Raw genomic sequence first — 22,458 nt, 5'->3', positions numbered from 1 at the left:
CTGAGAGGCGCTGATCACGTGCCTGAGCATGACCTGATCACGTGGCAATCAGGCACTGATCACGTGACTGAGAGGTGCTGATCACGTGGCTATCAGGCACTGATCACGTGACTGAGAGGCGCTGATCACGTGGCTATCAGGCGCTGATCACGTGCCTGAGCATGCTCTGATCATGTGGCTCTCAGGCATTGATCACGTGAGTGGGCATGCAACGATTACCTGCCTCAGTAGGCAATAATCAAGAAGCTGGGCAGGCACGAATAGTGCGGCGAACAAGGCATTAGTAAAGGAGCTGAGCAGGCAAGAATCACGTGGATAAGAAGGCACTAATCACGGAGCTGAGGAGGCAATAATCAAGGGCCTGAGCAGGCACGAATCACGCAACTGAGCAGAAACTAATCATGGAGTTGAGCAGGCAAGAAATACAGAGCTGAGCAGGCAATAATCAAGGAGCTGAGCCGGCACTAGTCCCTGGGCTAAGCAGGCACGAATCACGCAGCTCATCAGGCAAAGATCAAGGAGCTGAGATGGCAAGTAATACGCAGCTGAGCAGGCACAATTCAGTCAGGTCAGCAGACACGAACCATGCAGCAGAGCAGGCACGAATCACTTGGCTAAGCAGGCACTAATCACGGAGCTGAGCAGGCACTAATCGAGGAGCTGAGCAGGAACGAACCATGCAAATGAGCAGGAACTAATCATGGAGCTGAGCAGGCAAGAATCACGCAGCTCAGCAGGCAAGAATCACGGAGGTGAGCAGGCAATAGTCAAGGAGCGGAGCAGGCACGAATCAGGCAGCTCCACAGACAATAATCAAGGAGCTGAACAGGGACTAATCACGCAGCTGAGCAGGCGCTAATCCCGTGAGTCAGCAGGCACAGATCACGTGGCTGAGCGGCCCCTGATCACGTGACTGGGCAGGCACTGATCACGTGGCTCTCAGGCACTGACCACGTGGCTGAGAGGCGCTGATCACATGGCTGAGCATGCCCTGATCACGTGGCAATCAGGCACTGATCACGTGACTGAGAGGTGCTGATCACATGGCTATCAGGCCCTGATGACGTGACTGAGAGGCGCTGATCACCTGACTGAGCATGCCCTGATCACGTGGCAATCAGGCACTGATCACGTGACTGAGAGGTCCTCATCACGTGGCTATCAGGCGCTGAACACGTGCCTGAACATGCACTGATCACGTGGCTCTCAGGCATTGATCACTTGAGAGGGCATGCAATGATTACGTGCCTCAGTAGGCAGTAATCAAGAAGCTGGGCAGGCACGAATAGTGCAGCAAACAAGGCAATAGTAAAGGAGCTGAGCAGGCAAGAATCACGTGGATAAGCAGGCACTAATCACGGAGCTGAGGAGGCAATAATCAAGGGCCTGAGCAGGCACGAATCACGCAACTGAGCAGAAACTAATCATGGAGTTGAGCAGGCAAGAAATACAGAGCTGAGCAGGTAATAATCAAGGAGCTGAGCCGGCACTAGTCCCTGCGCTAAGCAGGCACGAATCACGCAGCTCAGCAGGCAAATATCAAGGAGCTGAGCTGGCAAGTAATACGCAGCTGAGCAGGCACAATTCAGTCCGGTCAGCAGACACGAACCACGCAGCAGAGCAGGCACGAATCACTTGGCTAATCAGGCACAAATCACGGAGCTGAGCAGGTACTAAACGAGAAGCTGAGCAGGCACGAACCATGCATCTGAGCAGGCAAGCATCATGCAGCTCAGCAGGCAAGAATCACAGAGCTGAGCAGGCATGAAGCACTCAGCTCAGCAGGCAGGAATCACGCAGCTGAGTAGGCAAGAATCACACAGCTCAGCAGGCAATAGTCAAGGAGCTGAGCAGGCACCAATCAGGCAGCTGAGCAGGAGCTTATCGTGGAGCTGAGCAGGCACGAACACGGAGCTGAGCAGGAACTAAACATGGAGCTGAGCAGGCAAGCATCACACAGCTCAGCAGGCACGAATCACGCAGCTCAGCAGGCAAGAGTCAAGGAGCTGAGCAGGCAAGAAATACGGAGCTGAGCAGGCACAATTCAGTCCGGTCAGCAGACACGAACCATGCAGCAGAGCAGGCACGAATCACATGCCTAAGAAGGCACTAATCACGGAGCTGAGCAGGCACTAATCGAGGAGCTGAGCAGGCACGAACCATGCAACTGAGCAGGAACTAATCCTGGAGCTGAGCAGGCAAGAATCACGCAGCTCAGCAGGCAAGAATCTCGGAGCTGAGCAGGCAATAGTCAAGGAGCTGAGCAGGCACGAATCAGGCAGCTCAGCAGGCAATAATCAAGGAGCTGAGCAGGGACTAATCAAGCAGCTGAGCAGTCGCTAATCCCGTGAGTCAGCAGGCATTGATCACGTGCCTGAGCGGGCCCTGATCTCGCGACTGGGAAGGCAATGATCAAGTGGCTCTCAGGCACTGATCACGTGGCTGAGAGGCGCTGATCACGTGCCTGAGCATGACCTGATCACGTGGCAATCAGGCACTGATCACGTGACTGAGAGGTGCTGATCACGTGGCTATCAGGCACTGATCACGTGACTGAGAGGCGCTGATCACGTGGCTATCAGGCGCTGATCACGTGCCTGAGCATGCTCTGATCATGTGGCTCTCAGGCATTGATCACGTGAGTGGGCATGCAACGATTACCTGCCTCAGTAGGCAATAATCAAGAAACTGGGCAGGCACGAATAGTGCGGCGAACAAGGCATTAGTAAAGGAGCTGAGCAGGCAAGAATCACGTGGATAAGAAGGCACTAATCACGGAGCTGAGGAGGCAATAATCAAGGGCCTGAGCAGGCACGAATCACGCAACTGAGCAGAAACTAATCATGGAGTTGAGCAGGCAAGAAATACAGAGCTGAGCAGGCAATAATCAAGGAGCTGAGCCGGCACTAGTCCCTGGGCTAAGCAGGCACGAATCACGCAGATCAGCAGGCAAATATCAAGGAGCTGAGATGGCAAGTAATACGCAGCTGAGCAGGCACAATTCAGTCAGGTCAGCAGACACGAACCAAGCAGCAGAGCACGCACGAATCACTTGGCTAAGCAGGCACTAATCACGGAGCTGAGCAGGCACTAATCGAGGAGCTGAGCAGGAACGAACCATGCAAATGAGCAGGAACTAATCATGGAGCTGAGCAGGCAAGAATCACGCAGCTCAGCAGGCAAGAATCACGGAGGTGAGCAGGCAATAGTCAAGGAGCGGAGCAGGCACGAATCAGGCAGCTCCACAGACAATAATCAAGGAGCTGAACAGGGACTAATCACGCAGCTGAGCAGGCGCTAATCCCGTGAGTCAGCAGGCACAGATCACGTGGCTGAGCGGCCCCTGATCACGTGACTGGGCAGGCACTGATCACGTGGCTCTCAGGCACTGATCACGTGGCTGAGAGGCGCTGATCACGTGGCTGAGCATGCCCTGATCACGTGGCAATCAGGCACTGATCACGTGACTGAGAGGTCGTCATCACGTGGCTATCAGGCGCTGAACACGTGCCTGAACATGCACTGATTCACGTGGCTCTCAGGCATTGATCACGTGAGTGGGCATGCAATGATTACGTGCCTCAGTAGGCAGTAATCAAGAAGCTGGGCAAGCACGAATAGTGCAGCAAACAAGGCAATAGTAAAGGAGCTGAGCAGGCAAGAATCACGTGGATAAGCAGGCACTAATCACGGAGCTGAGGAGGCAATAATCAAGGGCCTGAGCAGGCACGAATCACGCAACTGAGCAGAAACTAATCATGGAGTTGAGCAGGCAAGAAATACAGAGCTGAGCAGGCAATAATCAAGGAGCTGAGCCGGCACTAGTCCCTGGGCTAAGAAGGCACGAATCACGCAGCTCAGCAGGCAAATATCAAGGAGCTGAGCTGGCAAGTAATACGCAGCTGAGCAGGCACAATTCAGTCCGGTCAGCAGACATGAACCACGCAGCAGAGCAGGCACGAATCACTTGGCTAATCAGGCACTAATCACGGAGCTGAGCAGGCACGAACCATGCATCTGAGCAGGCAAGCATCATGCAGCTCAGCAGGCAAGAATCACAGAGCTGAGCAGGCACGAAGCACTCAGCTCAGCAGGCAGGAATCACGCAGCTGAGTAGGCAAGAATCACACAGCTCAGCAGGCAATAGTCAAGGAGCTGAGCAGGCACCAATCAGGCAGCTGAGCAGGAGCTTATCGTGGAGCTGAGCAGGCACGAACACGGAGCTGAGCAGGAACTAAACATGGAGCTGAGCAGGCAAGCATCACACAGCTCAGCAGGCACAAATCACGCAGCTCAGCAGGCAAGAGTCAAGGAGCTGAGCAGGCAAGTAATACGGAGCTGAGCAGGCACAATTCAGTCCGGTCAGCAGACACGAACCATGCAGCAGAGCAGGCACGAATCACATGCCTAAGAAGGCACTAATCACGGAGCTGAGCAGGCACTAATCGAGGAGCTGAGCAGGCACGAACCATGCAACTGAGCAGGAACTAATCCTGGAGCTGAGCAGGCAAGAATCACGCAGCTCAGCAAGCAAGAATCTCGGAGCTGAGCAGGCAATGGTCAAGGAGCTGAGCAGGCACGAATCAGGCAGCTCAGCAGGCAATAATCAAGGAGCTGAGCAGGGACTAATCAAGCAGCTGAGCAGTCGCTAATCCCGTGAGTCAGCAGGCATTGATCAGGTGCCTGAGCGGGCCCTGATCTCGCGACTGGGAAGGCAATGATCACGTGGCTCTCAGGCACTGATCACGTGGCTGAGAGGCGCTGATCACGTGGCTGAGCATGACCTGATCACGTGGCAATCAGGCACTGATCACGTGACTGAGAGGTGCTGATCACGTGGCTATCAGGCACTGATCACGTGACTGAGAGGCGCTGATCACGTGGCTATCAGGCGCTGATCACGTGCCTGAGCATGCTCTGATCACGTGGCTCTCAGGCATTGATCACGTGAGTGGGCATGCAACGATTACCTGCCTCAGTAGGCAATAATCAAGAAGCAGGGCAGGCACGAATAGTGCGGCGAACAAGGCAATAGTAAAGGAGCTGAGCAGGCAAGAATCACGTGGATAAGCAGGCACTAATCACGGAGCTGAGGAGGCAATAATCAAGGGCCTGAGTAGGCACGAATCACGCAACTGAGCAGAAACTAATCATGGAGTTGAGCAGGCAAGAAATACAGAGCTGAGCAGACAATAATCAAGGAGCTGAGCCGGCACTAGTCCCTGGGCTAAGCAGGCACGAATCACGCAGCTCAGCAGGCAAATATCAAGGAGCTGAGATGGCAAGTAATACGCAGCTGAGCAGGCACAATTCAGTCAGGTCAGCAGACACGAACCACGCAGCAGAGCAGGCACGAATCACTTGGCTAAGCAGGCACTAATCACGGAGCTGAGCAGGTACTAAACGAGGAGCTGAGCAGGCACGAACCATGCATCTGAGAAGGCAAGCACCATGCAGCTCAGCAGGCAATAGTCAAGGAGCTTAGCAGGCACGAATCAGGCAGCTGAGCAGGAGCTTATCATGGAGCTGAGCAGGCAAGCATCACACAGCTCAGCAGGCACGAATCACGCAGCTCAGCAGGCAGGAATCACGCAGCTGAGTAGGCAAGAATCACGCAGCTCAGCAGGCAATAGTCAAGGAGCTGAGCAGGCACGAATCAGGCAGCTGAGCAGGAGCTTATCGTCGAGCTTAGCAGGCAAGCATCACACAGCTCAGCAGGCACGAATAACGCAGGTCAGCAGGCAAGAGTCAAGGAGCTGAGCAGCAAGTAATACGGAGCTGAGCAGGCACAATTCAGTCCGGTCAGCAGACACGAACCATGCAGCAGAGCAGGCACGAATCACGGAGCTGAGCAGGCACTAATCGAGGAGCTGAGCAGGCACGAACCATGCAACTGAGCAGGAACTAATCATGGAGCTGAGCAGGCAAGAATCACGCAGCTCAGCAGGCAAGAATCACGGAGCTGAACAGGCAATAGTCAAGGAGCTGAGCAGGCACGAATCAGGCAGCTCCACAGACAATAATCAAGGAGCTGAACAGGGACTAATCAAGCAGCTGAGCAGGCACTAATCCCGTGAGTCAGCAGGCACAGATCACGTGGCTGAGCGGCCCCTGATCACGTGACTGGGCAGGCACTGATCACGTGGCTCTTAGGAACAGATCACGTGAATGAGAGGCGCTGATCACGTGGCTGAGCATGCCCTGATCACGTGGCAATCAGGCACTGATCACGTGACTGAGAGGTGCTGATCACATGGCTATCAGGCCCTGATGACGTGACTGAGAGGCGCTGATCACCTGACTGAGCATGCCCTGATCACGTGGCAATCAGGCACTGATCACGTGACTGAGAGGTCCTCATCACGTGGCTATCAGGCGCTGAACACGTGCCTGAACATGCACTAATCACGTGGCTCTCAGGCATTGATCACGTGAGTGGGCATGCAATGATTACGTGCCTCAGTAGGCAGTAATCAAGAAGCTGGGCAGGCACGAATAGTGCAGCAAACAAGGCAATAGTAAAGGAGCTGAGCAGGCAAGAATCACGTGGATAAGCAGGCACTAATCACGGAGCTGAGGAGGCAATAATCAAGGGCCTGAGCAGGCACGAATCACGCAACTGAGCAGAAACTAATCATGGAGTTGAGCAGGCAAGAAATACAGAGCTGAGCAGGCAATAATCAAGGAGCTGAGCCGGCACTAGTCCCTGGGCTAAGCAGGCACGAATCACGCAGCTCAGCAGGCAAATATCAAGGAGCTGAGATGGCAAGTAATACGCAGCTGAGCAGGCACAATTCAGTCAGGTCAGCAGACACGAACCATGCAGCAGAGCAGGCACGAATCACTTGGCTAAGCAGGCACTAATCACGGAGCTGAGCAGGCACTAATCGAGGAGCTGAGCAGGCACGAACCATGCAACTGAGCAGGAACTAATCATGGAGCTGAGCAGGCAAGAATCACGCAGCTCAGCAGGCAAGAATCACGGAGGTGAGCAGGCAATAGTCAAGGAGCGGAGCAGGCACGAATCAGGCAGCTCCACAGACAATAATCAAGGAGCTGAACAGGGACTAATCACGCAGCTGAGCAGGCGCTAATCCCGTGAGTCAGCAGGCACAGGTCACGTGGCTGAGCGGCCCCTGATCACATGACTGGGCAGGCACTGATCACGTGGCTCTCAGGCACTGATCACGTGGCTGAGAGGCGCTGATCACGTGGCTGAGCATGCCCTGATCACGTGGCAATCAGGCACTGATCAAGTGACTGAGAGGTGCTGATCACGTGGCTATCAGGCACTGATGACGTGACTGAGAGGCGCTGATCACCTGACTGAGCATGCCCTGATCACGTGGCAATCAGGCACTGATCACGTGACTGAGAGGTCCTCATCACGTGGCTATCAGGCGCTGAACACGTGCCTGAACATGCACTGATCACGTGGCTCTCAGGCATTGATCACGTGAGTGGGCATGCAATGATTACGTGCCTCAGTAGGCAGTAATCAAGAAGCTGGGCAAGCACGAATAGTGCAGCAAACAAGGCAATAGTAAAGGAGCTGAGCAGGCAAGAATCACGTGGATAAGCAGGCACTAATCACGGAGCTGAGGAGGCAATAATCAAGGGCCTGAGCAGGCACGAATCACGCAACTGAGCAGAAACTAATCATGGAGTTGAGCAGGCAAGAAATACAGAGCTGAGCAGGCAATAATCAAGGAGCTGAGGCGGCACTAGTCCCTGGGCTAAGCAGGCACGAATCACGCAGCTCAGCAGGCAAATATCAAGGAGCTGAGCTGGCAAGTAATACGCAGCTGAGCAGGCACAATTCAGTCCGGTCAGCAGACACGAACCACGCAGCAGAGCAGGCATGAATCACATGCCTCAGAAGGCACTAATCACGGAGCTGAGCAGGCACTAATCGAGGAGCTGAGCAGGCACGAACCATGCATCTGAGCAGGCAAGCACCATGCAGCTCAGCAGGCAAGAATCACGGAGCTGAGTAGGCAAGAATCACTCAGCTCAGCAGGCACGAATCACGCAGCTCAGCAGGCAGGAATCACGCAGCTGAGTAGGCAAGAATCACGCAGCTCAGCAGGCAATAGTCAAGGAGCTGAGCAGGCACGAATCAGGCAGCTGAGCAGGAGCTTATCGTGGAGCTGAGCAGGCAACCATCACACAGCTCAGCAGGCACGAATCACGCAGCTCAGCAGGCAGGAATCACCCAGCTGAGTAGGCAAGAATCACGCAGCTCAGCAGGCAATAGTCAAGGAGCTGAGCAGGCACGAATCAGGCAGCTGAGCAGGAGCTTATCGTGGAGCTGAGCAGGCAAGCATCACACAGCTCAGCAGGCACGAATCACGCAGCTCAGCAGGCAAGAGTCAAGGAGCTGAGCAGGCAAGTAATACGGAGCTGAGCAGGCACAATTCAGTCCGGGCAGCAGACACGAACCATGCAGCAGAGCAGGCACGAATCACTTGGCTAAGCAGGCACTAATCACGGAGCTGAGCAGGCACTAATCGAGGAGCTGAGCAGGCACGAACCATGCAACTGAGCAGGAACTAATCATGGAGCTGAGCAGGCAAGAATCACGCAGCTCAGCAGGCAAGAATCACGGAGGTGAGCAGGCAATAGTCAAGGAGCGGAGCAGGCACGAATCAGGCAGCTCCACAGACAATAATCAAGGAGCTGAACAGGGACTAATCACGCAGCTGAGCAGGCGCTAATCCCGTGAGTCAGCAGGCACAGGTCACGTGGCTGAGCGGCCCCTGATCACGTGACTGGGCAGGCACTGATCACGTGGCTCTCAGGCACTGATCACGTGGCTGAGAGGCGCTGATCACGTGGCTGAGCATGTCCTGATCACGTGGCAATCAGGCACTGATCACGTGACTGAGAGGTGCTGATCACGTGGCTATCAGGCACTGATGACGTGACTGAGAGGTGCTGATCACCTGATTGAGCATGCCCTGATCACGTGGCAATCAGGCACTGATCACGTGACTGAGAGGTCCTCATCACGTGGCTATCAGGCGCTGAACACGTGCCTGAGCATGCACTGATCACGTGGCTCTCAGGCATTGATCACGTGAGTGGGCATGCAATGATTACGTGCCTCAGTAGGCAGTAATCAAGAAGCTGGGCAAGCACGAATAGTGCAGCAAACAAGGCAATAGTAAAGGAGCTGAGCAGGCAAGAATCACGTGGATAAGCAGGCACTAATCACGGAGCTGAGGAGGCAATAATCAAGGGCCTGAGCAGGCACGAATCACGCAACTGAGCAGAAACTAATCATGGAGTTGAGCAGGCAAGAAATACAGAGCTGAGCAGGCAATAATCAAGGAGCTGAGGCGGCACTAGTCCCTGGGCTAAGCAGGCACGAATCACGCAGCTCAGCAGGCAAATATCAAGGAGCTGAGCTGGCAAGTAATACGCAGCTGAGCAGGCACAATTCAGTCCGGTCAGCAGACACGAACCACGCAGCAGAGCAGGCACGAATCACTTGGCTAATCAGGCACTAATCACGGAGCTGAGCAGGCACGAACCATGCATCTGAGCAGGCAAGCATCATGCAGCTCAGCAGGCAAGAATCACAGAGCTGAGTAGGCACGAAGCACTCAGCTCAGCAGGCAGGAATCACGCAGCTGAGTAGGCAAGAATCACACAGCTCAGCAGGCAATAGTCAAGGAGCTGAGCAGGCACCAATCAGGCAGCTGAGCAGGAGCTTATCGTGGAGCTGAGCAGGCACGAACACGGAGCTGAGCAGGAACTAAACATGGAGCTGAGCAGGCAAGCATCACACAGCTCAGCAGGCACGAATCACGCAGCTCAGCAGGCAAGAGTCAAGGAGCTGAGCAGGCAAGTAATACGGAGCTGAGCAGGCACAATTCAGTCAGGTCAGCAGACACGAACCACGCAGCAGAGCAGGCACGAATCACTTGGCTAAGCAGGCACTAATCACGGAGCTGAGCAGGCACTAATCGAGTATCTTAGCAGGCACGAACCATGCAACTGAGCAGGAACTAATCATGGAGCTGAGCAGGCAAGAATCACGCAGCTCAGCAGGCAAGAATCACGGAGCTGAACAGGCAATAGTCAAGGAGCTGAGCAGGCACGAATCAGGCAGCTCCACAGACAATAATCAAGGAGCTGAACAGGGACTAATCAAGCAGCTGAGCAGGCGCTAATCCCGTGAGTCAGCAGGCACAGATCACGTGGCTGAGCGGCCCCTGATCACGTGACTGGGCAGCACTGATCACGTGGCTCTTAGGAACTGATCACGTGGATGAGAGGCGCTGATCACGTGGCTGAGCATGCCCTGATCACGTGGCAATCAGGCACTGATCACGTGACTGAGAGGTGCTGATCACGTGGCTATCAGGCACTGATGACGTGACTGAGAGGCGCTGATCACCTGATTGAGCATGCCCTGATCACGTGGCAATCAGGCACTGATCACGTGACTGAGAGGTCCTCATCACGTGGCTATCAGGCGCTGAACACGTGCCTGAGCATGCACTGATCACGTGGCTCTCAGGCATTGATCACGTGAGTGGGCATGCAATGATTACGTGCCTCAGTAGGCAGTAATCAAGAAGCTGGGCAGGCACGAATAGTGCAGCAAACAAGGCAATAGTAAAGGAGCTGAGCAGGCAAGAATCACGTGGATAAGCAGGCACTAAGCAGGAGCTGAGGAGGCAATAATCAAGGGCCTGAGCAGGCACGAATCACGCAACTGAGCAGAAACTAATCATGGAGTTGAGCAGGCAAGAAATACAGAGCTGAGCAGGCAATAATCAAGGAGCTGAGGCGGCACTAGTCCCTGGGCTAAGCAGGCACGAATCACGCAGCTCAGCAGGCAAATATCAAGGAGCTGAGCTGGCAAGTAATACGCAGCTGAGCAGGCACAATTCAGTCCGGTCAGCAGACACGAACCATGCAGCAGAGCAGGCACGAATCACATGCCTAAGAAGGCACTAATCACGGAGCTGAGCAGGCACTAATCGAGGAGCTGAGCAGGCAAGAACTATGCAACTGAGCAGGAACTAATCATGGAGCTGAGCAGGCAAGAATCACGCAGCTCAGCAGGCAAGAATCACGGAGGTGAGCAGGCAATAGTCAAGGAGCTGAGCAGGCACGAATCAGGCAGCTCCACAGACAATAATCAAGGAGCTGAACAGGGAGTAATCACGCAGCTGAGCAGGCGCTAATCCCGTGAGTCAGCAGGCACAGATCACGTGGCTGAGCGGCCCCTGATCACGTGACTGGGCAGGCACTGATCATGTGGCTCTCAGGCACTGATCACGTGGCTGAGAGGCGCTGATCACGTGGCTGAGCATGCCCTGATCACGTGGCCATCAGGCACTGATCAAGTGACTGAGAGGTGCTGATCACGTGGCTATCAGGCACTGATGACGTGACTGAGAGGCGCTGATCACCTGACTGAGCATGCCCTGATCACGTGGCAATCAGGCACTGATCACGTGACTGAGAGGTCCTCATCACGTGGCTATCAGGCGCTGAACACGTGCCTGAACATGCACTGATCACGTGGCTCTCAGGCATTGATCACGTGAGTGGGCATGCAATGATTACGTGCCTCAGTAGGCAGTAATCAAGAAGCTGGGCAAGCACGAATAGTGCAGCAAACAAGGCAATAGTAAAGGAGCTGAGCAGGCAAGAATCACGTGGATAAGCAGGCACTAAGCAGGAGCTGAGGAGGCAATAATCAAGGGCCTGAGCAGGCACGAATCACGCAACTGAGCAGAAACTAATCATGGAGTTGAGCAGGCAAGAAATACAGAGCTGAGCAGGCAATAATCAAGGAGCTGAGCCGGCACTAGTCCCTGGGCTAAGCAGGCACGAATCACGCAGCTCAGCAGGCAAATATCAAGGAGCTGAGATGGCAAGTAATACGCAGCTGAGCAGGCACAATTCAGTCCGGTCAGCAGACACGAACCATGCAGCAGAGCAGGCATGAATCACATGCCTCAGAAGGCACTAATCACGGAGCTGAGCAGGCACTAATCGAAGAGCTGAGCAGGCACGAACCATGCATCTGAGCAGGCAAGCACCATGCAGCTCAGCAGGCAAGAATCACGGAGCTGAGTAGGCAAGAATCACTCAGCTCAGCAGGCACGAATCACGCAGCTCAGCAGGCAGGAATCACGCAGCTGAGTAGGCAAGAATCACGCAGCTCAGCAGGCAATAGTCAAGGAGCTGAGCAGGCACGAATCAGGCAGCTGAGCAGGAGCTTATCGTGGAGCTGAGCAGGCAACCATCACACAGCTCAGCAGGCACGAATCACGCAGCTCAGCAGGCAGGAATCACCCAGCTGAGTAGGCAAGAATCACGCAGCTCAGCAGGCAATAGTCAAGGAGCTGAGCAGGCACGAATCAGGCAGCTGAGCAGGAGCTTATCGTGGAGCTGAGCAGGCAAGCATCACACAGCTCAGCAGGCACGAATCACGCAGCTCAGCAGGCAAGAGTCAAGGAGCTGAGCAGGCAAGTAATACGGAGCTGAGCAGGCACAATTCAGTCCGGGCAGCAGACACGAACCATGCAGCAGAGCAGGCACGAATCACTTGGCTAAGCAGGCACTAATCACGGAGCTGAGCAGGCACTAATCGAGGAGCTGAGCAGGCACGAACCATGCAACTGAGCAGGAACTAATCATGGAGCTGAGCAGGCAAGAATCACGCAGCTCAGCAGGCAAGAATCACGGAGGTGAGCAGGCAATAGTCAAGGAGCGGAGCAGGCACGAATCAGGCAGCTCCACAGACAATAATCAAGGAGCTGAACAGGGACTAATCACGCAGCTGAGCAGTCGCTAATCCCGTGAGTCAGCAGGCACAGATCACGTGGTTGAGCGGCCCCTGATCACGTGACTGGGCAGGCACTGATCACGTGGCTCTCAGGCACTGATCACGTGGCTGAGAGGCGCTGATCACGTGGCTGAGCATGCCCTGATCACGTGGCAATCAGGCACTGATCAAGTGACTGAGAGGTGCTGATCACGTGGCTATCAGGCACTGATGACGTGACTGAGAGGCGCTGATCACCTGACTGAGCATGCCCTGATCACGTGGCAATCAGGCACTGATCACGTGACTGAGAGGTCCTCATCACGTGGCTATCAGGCGCTGAACACGTGCCTGAACATGCACTGATCACGTGGCTCTCAGGCATTGATCACGTGAGTGGGCATGCAATGATTACGTGCCTCAGTAGGCAGTAATCAAGAAGCTGGGCAAGCACGAATAGTGCAGCAAACAAGGCAATAGTAAAGGAGCTGAGCAGGCAAGAATCACGTGGATAAGCAGGCACTAATCACGGAGCTGAGGAGGCAATAATCAAGGGCCTGAGCAGGCACGAATCACGCAACTGAGCAGAAACTAATCATGGAGTTGAGCAGGCAAGAAATACAGAGCTGAGCAGGCAATAATCAAGGAGCTGAGCCGGCACTAGTCCCTGGGCTAAGCAGGCACGAATCACGCAGCTCAGCAGGCAAATATCAAGGAGCTGAGCTGGCAGGTAATACGCAGCTGAGCAGGCACAATTCAGTCAGGTCAGCAGACACGAACCACGCAGCAGAGCAGGCACGAATCCCTTGGCTAATCAGGCACTAATCACGGAGCTGAGCAGGTACTAAACGAGGAGCTGAGCAGGCACGAACCATGCATCTGAGCAGGCAAGCATCATGCAGCTCAGCAGGCAAGAATCACAGAGCTGAGCAGGCACGAAGCACTCAGCTCAGCAGACAGGAATCACGCAGCTGAGTAGGCAAGAATCACACAGCTCAGCAGGCAATAGTCAAGGAGCTGAGCAGGCACCAATCAGGCAGCTGAGCAGGAGCTTATCGTGGAGCTGAGCAGGCACGAACACGGAGCTGAGCAGGAACTAAACATGGAGCTGAGCAGGCAAGCATCACACAGCTCAGCAGGCACGAATCACGCAGCTCAGCAGGGAAGAGTCAAGGAGCTGAGCAGGCAAGTAATACGGAGCTGAGCAGGCACAATTCAGTCCGGTCAGCAGACACGAACCATGCAGCAGAGCAGGCACGAATCACATGCCTAAGAAGGCACTAATCACGGAGCTGAGCAGGCACTAATCGAGGAGCTGAGCAGGCACGAACCATGCAACTGAGCAGGAACTAATCCTGGAGCTGAGCAGGCAAGAATCACGCAGCTCAGCAGGCAAGAATCACGGAGCTGAGCAGGCAATAGTCAAGGAGCTGAGCAGGCACGAATCAGGCAGCTCAGCAGGCAATAATCAAGGAGCTGAGCAGGGACTAATCAAGCAGCTGAGCAGTCGCTAATCCCGTGAGTCAGCAGGCATTGATCACGTGCCTGAGCGGGCCCTGATCTCGCGACTGGGAAGGCAATGATCACGTGGCTCTCAGGCACTGATCACGTGGCAATCAGGCACTGATCACGTGTCTGAGAGGTGCTGATCACGTGGCTATCAGGCACTGATCACGTGACTGAGAGGCGCTGATTACGTGGCTATCAGGCGCTGATCACGTGCCTGAGCATGCTCTGATCACGTGACTCTCAGGCATTGATCACGTGAGTGGGCATGCAACGATTACCTGCCTCAGTAGGCAATAATCAAGAAGCTGGGCAGGCACGAATAGTGCGGCGAACAAGGCAATAGTAAAGGAGCTGAGCAGGCAAGAATCACGTGGATAAGCAGGCACTAATCACGGAGCTGAGGAGGCAACAATCAAGGGCCTGAGTAGGCACGAATCATGCAACTGAGCAGAAACTAATCATGGAGTTGAGCAGGCAAGAAATACAGAGCTGAGCAGGCAATAATCAAGGAGCTGAGCCGGCACTAGTCCCTGGGCTAAGCTGGCACGAATCACGCAGCTCAGCAGGCAAATATCAAGGAGCTGAGCTGGCAAGTAGTATGTAGCTGAGCAGGCACAATTCAGTCAGGTCAGCAGACACGAACCACGCAGCAGTGCAGGCAGGAATTACTGGGCTAAGCAGGCCCTAATCACCGAGCTGAGCAGGTACTAATCGAGGAGCTGAGCAGGCACGAACCATGCATCTGAGCACGCAAGCATCATGCAGCTCAGCAGGCAAGAATCACAAAGCTGAGCAGGGACGAATCTCTCAGTTCAGCAGGCAGGAATCTCGCAGCTGAGCAGGCAAGAATCACGCAGCTCAGCAGGCATGAAACACGCAGCTCAGCAGGCAATAGTCAAGGAGCTGAGCAGGCATGAATCAGGCAGCTGAGTAGGACCTTATCGTGGAGCTGAGCAGGCACGAACACGGAGGTGAGCAGGAGCTAATCATGGAGCTGAGCAGGCAAGCATCACACAGCTCAGCAGGCACGAATCACACAACTCAGCAGGCAAGAGTCAAGGAGCTGAGCAGGCAAGTAATACGGAGCTGAGCAGGCACAATTCAGTCCGGGCAGCAGACACGAACCATGCAGCAGAGCAGGCACGAATCACTTGGCTAAGCAGGCACTAATCACGGAGCTGAGCAGGTACTAATCGAGGAGCTGAGCAGGCACGAACCATGCAACTGAGCAGGAACTAATCATGGAGCTGAGCAGGCAAAAATCACGCAGCTCAGCAGGCAAGAATCACGAAGCTGAGCCGGCACTAGTCCCTGGGCTAAGCAGGCACGGATCACGCAGCTCAGCAGGCAAATATCAAGGAGCTGAGCTGGCAAGTAATACGCAGCTGAGCAGGCACAATTCAGTCAGGTCAGCAGACATGAAACACCCAGCAGAGCAGGCACGAATCACTTGGCTAAGCAGGCACAAATCACGGAGCTGAGCAGGTACTAATCGAGGAGTTGAGCAGGTATGAACCATGCATATGAGCAGGCAAGCATCATGCAGCTCAGCAGGCAGGAGTCAGGCAGCTGAGCAGGCAAGAATCACGCAGCTCAGCAGGCATGAATCACGCAGCTCAGCAGGCAATAGTCAAGGAGCTGAGCAGGCACGAATCACGGAGCTGAGCAGGAGCTTATCGTGTAGCTGAGCAGGCACGAATACGGAGCTGAGCAGGAACTAATCATGGAGCTGGCAGGCAAGCATTACACAGCTCAGCAGGCACGAATCACGCAGCTCAGCAGGGAAGAGTCATGGAGCTGAGCAGGCAAGTAATACGGAGCTGAGCAGGCACAATTCAGTCCGGTCAGCAGACACGAACCATGCAGCAGAACAGGCACGAATAACTTGGCTAAGCAGGCACTAATCACGGAGCTGAGCAGGCACTAATCGAGGAGCTGAGCAGGCACGAACCATGCAACTGAGCAGGAACTAATCATGGAGCTGAGCAGGCAAGAATCACGGAGCTCAGCAGGCAATAGTCAAGGAGCTGAGCAGGCACGAATCAGGCAGCTCAGCAGGCAATAATCAAGGAGCTGAACAGGGACTAATCACACACCTGAGGAGGGACTAATCAAGCAGCTGAGCAGGCTCTAATCCCGTGAGTCAGCAGGCACTGATCACGTGGCTGAGCGGGCCCTGATCACGTGACAGGGCAGGCACTGATCACGTGGCTGAGTGGGCCCTGATCTCGTGACTGGGCAGGAACTGATCAGGTGGCTCTCAGGCACTGATCACGTGACTGAGAGTCGCTGATCACGTGGCTGAGCATGCCCTGATCAGGTGGCAATCAGGCACTGATCACGTGACTGAGAGGTGCTGATCACGTGGCTATCAGGCGCTGATCCCGTGACTGAGAGGCGCTGATCACGTGACTGAGCATGCCCTGATCACGTGGCAATCAGGCACTGATCACGTGACTGAGAGGTCCTCATCACGTGGCTATCAGGCGCTGAACACGTGCCTGAGCATGCACTGATCACGTGGCTCTCAGGCATTGATCACGTGAGTGGGCATGCAATGATTACGTGCCTCAGTAGGCAGTAATCAAGAAGCTGGGCAGGCACGAATAGTGCAGCAAACAAGCAATATTAAAGGAGCTGAGCAGGCAAGAATCACGTGGATAAGCAGGCACTAATCACGGAGCTGAGGAGGCAATAATCAAAGGCCTGAGCAGGCATGAATCACGCAACTGAGCAGAAACTAATCATGGAGTTGAGCAGGCAAGAAATACAGAGCTGAGCAGGCAATAATCAAGGAGGTGAGCCGGCACTAGTCCCTGGGCTAAGCAGGCACGAATCACGCAGCTCAGCAGGCAAATATCAAGGAGCTGAGCTGGCAAGTAATACGCAGCTGAGCAGGCACAATTCAGTCAGGTCAGCAGACACGAACCACGCAGCAGAGCAGGCACGAATCACTTGGCTAATCAGGCACTAATCACGGAGCTGAGCAGGTACTAATCGAGGAGGTGAGCAGGCACAAACCATGCATATGAGCAGGCAAGCATCATGCAGCTCAGCAGGCAAGAATCACGGAGCTGAGCAGGCACGAATCACTCAGCTCAGCAGGCAGGAATCACGCAGCTGAGCAGGCAAGAATAACGCAGCTCAGCAGGCATGAATCACGCAGCTCAGCAGGCATGAATCACGCAGCTCAGCAGGCAATAGTCAAGGAGCTGAGCAGGCACGAATCAGGCAGCTGAGCAGGAGCTTATCGTGGAGCTGAGCAGGCACCAACACGGAGCTGAGCAGGAATTAATCATGGAGCTGAGCTGGCAAGCATCACACAGCTCAGCAGGCACGAATCACGCAGCTCAGCAGGCAATAATCAAGAAGCTGAACAGGGACTAATCACGCAGCTGAGCAGGCGCTAATCCCGTGAGTCAGCAGGCACTTATCACGTGGCTGAGCGGGCCCTGATCACGTGACTGGGCAGGCACTGATCACGTGGCTCTCAGGCACAGATCAAGTGGCTGAGAGGCGCTGATCACGTGGCTGAGCATGCCCTGATCACCTGGCAATCAGGCAATGATCACGTGACTGAGAGGTGCTGATCACGTGGCTATCAGGCGCTGATCACGTGCCTGAGCATGCACTGATCACGTGGCTCTCAGGCATTGATCACGTGAGTGGGCATGCAATGATTACGTGCCTCAGTAGGCAATAATCAAGAAGCTGGGCAGGCACGAATAGTGCAGCGAACAAGGCAATAGTAAAGGAGCTGAGCAGGCAAGAATCACGTGGATAAGCAGGCACTAATCACGGAGCTGAGGAGGCAATAATCAAGGGCCTGAGCAGGCACGAATCACGCAACTGAGCAGAAACTAATCATGGAGTTGAGCAGGCAAGAAATACAGAGCTGAGCAGGCAATAATCAAGGAGCTGAGCCGGCACTAGTCCCTGGGCTAAGCAGGCACGAATCACGCAGCTCAGCAGGCAAATATCAAGGAGCTGAGCTGGCAAGTAATACGCAGCTGAGCAGGCACAATTCAGTCAGGTCAGCAGACACGAACCACGCAGCTGAGCAGGCACGAATCACTTGGCTAAGCAGGCACTAATCACGGAGCTGAGCAGGTACTAACCGAGGAGCTGAGCAGGCACGAACCATGCATCTGAGCAGGCAAGCATCATGCAGCTCAGCAGGCAAGAATCACGGAGCTGAGCAGGGACGAATCACTCAGCTCAGCAGGCAGGAATCACGCAGCTGAGCAGGCAAGAATCACGCAGCTCAGCAGGCATGAATCACGCAGCTCAGCAGGCAATAGTCAAAGAGCTGAGCAGGCACGAATCAGGCAGCTGAGCAGGAGCTTATCGTGGAGCTGAGCAGGAACTAATCATGGAGCTGAGCAGGCAAGCATCACACAGCTCAGCAGGCACGAATCACACAGCTCAGCAGGCAAATATCAAGGAGCTGAGCAGGCAAGTAATACGGAGCTGAGCAGGCACAATTCAGTCCGGGCAGCAGACACGAACCATGCAGCAGAGCAGGCACGAATCACTTGGCTAAGCAGGCACTAATCACGGAGCTGAGCAGGCACTAATCGAGGAGCTGAGCAGGCACGAACCATGCATCTGAGCAGGCAAGCATCATGCAGCTCAGCAGGCAAGAATCACAAAGCTGAGCAGGCACGAAGCACTCAGCTCAGTAGGCAGGAATCACGCAGCTGAGTAGGCAAGAATCACACAGCTCAGCAGGCAATAGTCAAGGAGCTGAGCAGGCACCAATCAGGCAGCTGAGCAGGAGCTTATCGTGGAGCTGAGCAGGCACGAACACGGAGCTGAGCAGGAACTAAACATGGAGCTGAGCAGGCAAGCATCACACAGCTCAGCAGGCACGAATCACGCAGCTCAGCAGGCAAGAGTCAAGGAGCTGAGCAGGCAAGTAATACGGAGCTGAGCAGGCACAATTCAGTCCGGTCAGCAGACACGAACCATGCAGCAGAGCAGGCACGAATCACATGCCTAAGAAGGCACTAATCACGGAGCTGAGCAGGCACCAATCGAGGATCTTAGCAGGCACGAACCATGCAACTGAGCAGGAACTAATCATGGAGCTGAGCAGGCAAGAATCACGCAGCTCAGCAGGCAAGAATCACGGAGCTGAGCAGGCAATAGTCAAGGAGCTGAGCAGGCACGAATCAGGCAGCTCAGCAGGCAATAATCAAGGAGCTGAGCAGGGACTAATCAAGCAGCTGAGCAGTCGCTAATCCCGTGAGTCAGCAGGCATTGATCACGTGCCTGAGCCGGCCCTGATCTCGCGACTGGGAAGGCAATGATCACGTGGCTCTCAGGCACTGATCACGTGGCTGAGAGGCGCTGATCACGTGGCTGAGCATGACCTGATCACGTGGCAATCAGGCACTGATCACGTGACTGAGAGGTGCTGATCACTTGGCTATCAGGCACTGATCACGTGGCTGAGAGGCGCTGATCACGTGGCTATCAGGCGCTGATCACGTGCCTGAGCATGCTCTGATCACGTGGCTCTCAGGCATTGATCACGTGAGTGGGCATGCAACGATTACCTGCCTCAGTAGGCAATAATCAAGAAGCTGGGCAGGCACGAATAGTGCGGCGAACAAGGCAATAGTAAAGGAGCTGAGCAGGCAAGAATCACGTGGATAAGCAGGCACTAATCACGGAGCTGAGGAGGCAATAATCAAGGGCCTGAGCAGGCACGAATCACGCAACTGAGCAGAAACTAATCATGGAGTTGAGCAGGCAAGAAATACAGAGCTGAGCAGGCAATAATCAAGGAGCTGAGCCGGCACTAGTCCCTGGGCTAAGCAGGCACGAATCACGCAGCTCAGCAGGCAAATATCAAGGAGCTGAGCTGGCAAGTAATATGCAGCTGAGCAGGCACAATTCAGTCAGGTCAGCAGACACGAACCACGCAGCAGTGCAGGCACGAATTACTGGGCTAAGCAGGCCCTAATCACCGAGCTGAGCAGGTACTAATCGAGGAGTTGAGCAGGCACGAACCATGCATCTGAGCACGCAAGCATCATGCAGCTCAGCAGGCAAGAATCACGGAGCTGAGCAGGCACGAATCACTCAGTTCAGCAGGCAGGAATCACGCAGCTGAGCAGGCAAGTATCACGCAGCTCAGCAGGCATGAATCACGCAGCTCAGCAGGCAATAGTCAAAGAGCTGAGCAGGCATGAATCAGGCAGCTGAGCAGGAGCTTATCGTGGAGCTGAGCAGGCACGAACACGGAGCTGAGCAGGAACTAATCATGGAGCTGAGCAGGCAAGCATCACACAGCTCAGCAGGCACGAATCACACAGCTCAGCAGGCAAGAGTCAAGGAGCTGAGCAGGCAAGTAATACGGAGCTGAGCAGGCACAATTCAGTCTGGGCAGCAGACATGAACCATGCAGCATAACAGGCACGAATCACTTGGCTAAGCAGGCACTAATCACGGAGCTGAGCAGGTACTAATCGAGGAGCTGAGCAGGCACGAACCATGCAACTGAGCAGGAACTAATCATGGAGCTGAGCAGGCAAGAATCACGCAGCTCAGCAGGCAAGAATCACGAAGCTGAGCCGGCACTAGTCCCTGGGCTAAGCAGGCACGAATCACGCAGCTCAGCAGGCAAATATCAAGGAGCTGAGCTGGCAAGTAATACGCAGCTGAGCAGGCACAATTCAGTCAGGTCAGCAGACATGAAACACCCAGCAGAGCAGGCACGAATCACTTGGCTAAGCAGGCACTAATCACGGAGCTGAGCAGGTACTAATCGAGGAGTTGAGCAGGTACGAACCATGCATATGAGCAGGCAAGCATCATGCAGCTCAGCAGGCAGGAGTCAGGCAGCTGAGCAGGCATGAATCACGCAGCTCAGCAGGCAAAAGTCAAGGAGCTGAGCAGGCACGAATCACGGAGCTGAGCAGGAGCTTATCGTGTAGCTGAGCAGGCACGAATACGGAGCTGAGCAGGAACTAATCATGGAGCTGAGCAGGCAAGCATCACACAGCTCAGCAGGCACGAATCACGCAGCTCAGCAGGGAAGAGTCATGGAGCTGAGCAGGCAAGTAATACGGAGCTGAGCAGGGACAATTCAGTCCGGTCAGCAGACACGAACCATGCAGCAGAACAGGCACGAATAACTTGGCTAAGCAGGCACTAATCACGGAGCTGAGCAGGCACTAATCGAGGAGCTGAGCAGGCACGAACCATGCAACTGAGCAGAAACTAATCATGGAGCTGAGCAGGCAAGAATCACGCAGCTCAGCAGGCAATAGTCAAGGAGCTGAGCAGGCACGAATCAGGCAGCTCAGCAGGCAATAATCAAGGAGCTGAACAGGGACTAATCACACACCTGAGCAGGGACTAATCAAGCAGCTGAGCAGGCTCTAATCCCGTGAGTCAGCAGGCACTGATCACGTGGCTGAGCGGGCCCTGATCACGTGACAGGGCAGGCACTGATCACGTGGCTGAGTGGGCCCTGATCTCGTGACTGGGCAGGAACTGATCAGGTGGCTCTCAGGCACTGATCACGTGACTGAGAGTCGCTGATCACCTGGCTGAGCATGCCCTGATCAGGTGGCAATCAGGCACTGATCACGTGGCTATCAGGCGCTGATCCCGTGACTGAGAGGCGCTGATCACGTGACTGAGCATGCCCTGATCACGTGGCAATCAGGCACTGATCACGTGACTGAGAGGTCCTCATCACGTGGCTATCAGGCGCTGATCACTTGCCTGAGCATGCACTGATCACGTGGCTCTCAGGCATTGATCACGTGAGTGGGCATGCAATGATTACGTGCCTCAGTAGGCAGTAATCAAGAAGCTGGGCAGGCACGAATAGTGCAGCGAACAAGCAATATTAAAGGAGCTGAGCAGGCAAGAATCACGTGGATAAGCAGGCACTAATCACGGAGCTGAGGAGGCAATAATCAAAGGCCTGAGCAGGCATGAATCACGCAACTGAGCAGAAACTAATCATGGAGTTGAGCAGGCAAGAAATACAGAGCTGAGCAGGCAATAATCAAGGAGGTGAGCCGGCACTAGTCCCTGGGCTAAGCAGGCACGAATCACGCAGCTCAGCAGGCATGAATCACGGAGCTGAGTAGGCAAGAATCACGCAGCTCAGCAGGCAATAGTCAAGGAGCTGA

The sequence above is a fragment of the Bubalus kerabau genome, chromosome 3 (genome assembly GCF_029407905.1).
Source record: "Bubalus kerabau isolate K-KA32 ecotype Philippines breed swamp buffalo chromosome 3, PCC_UOA_SB_1v2, whole genome shotgun sequence".
NCBI classification, from domain to species: Eukaryota; Metazoa; Chordata; class Mammalia; order Artiodactyla; family Bovidae; genus Bubalus; species Bubalus kerabau.
This window is presented reverse-complemented; position numbering follows the sequence as displayed.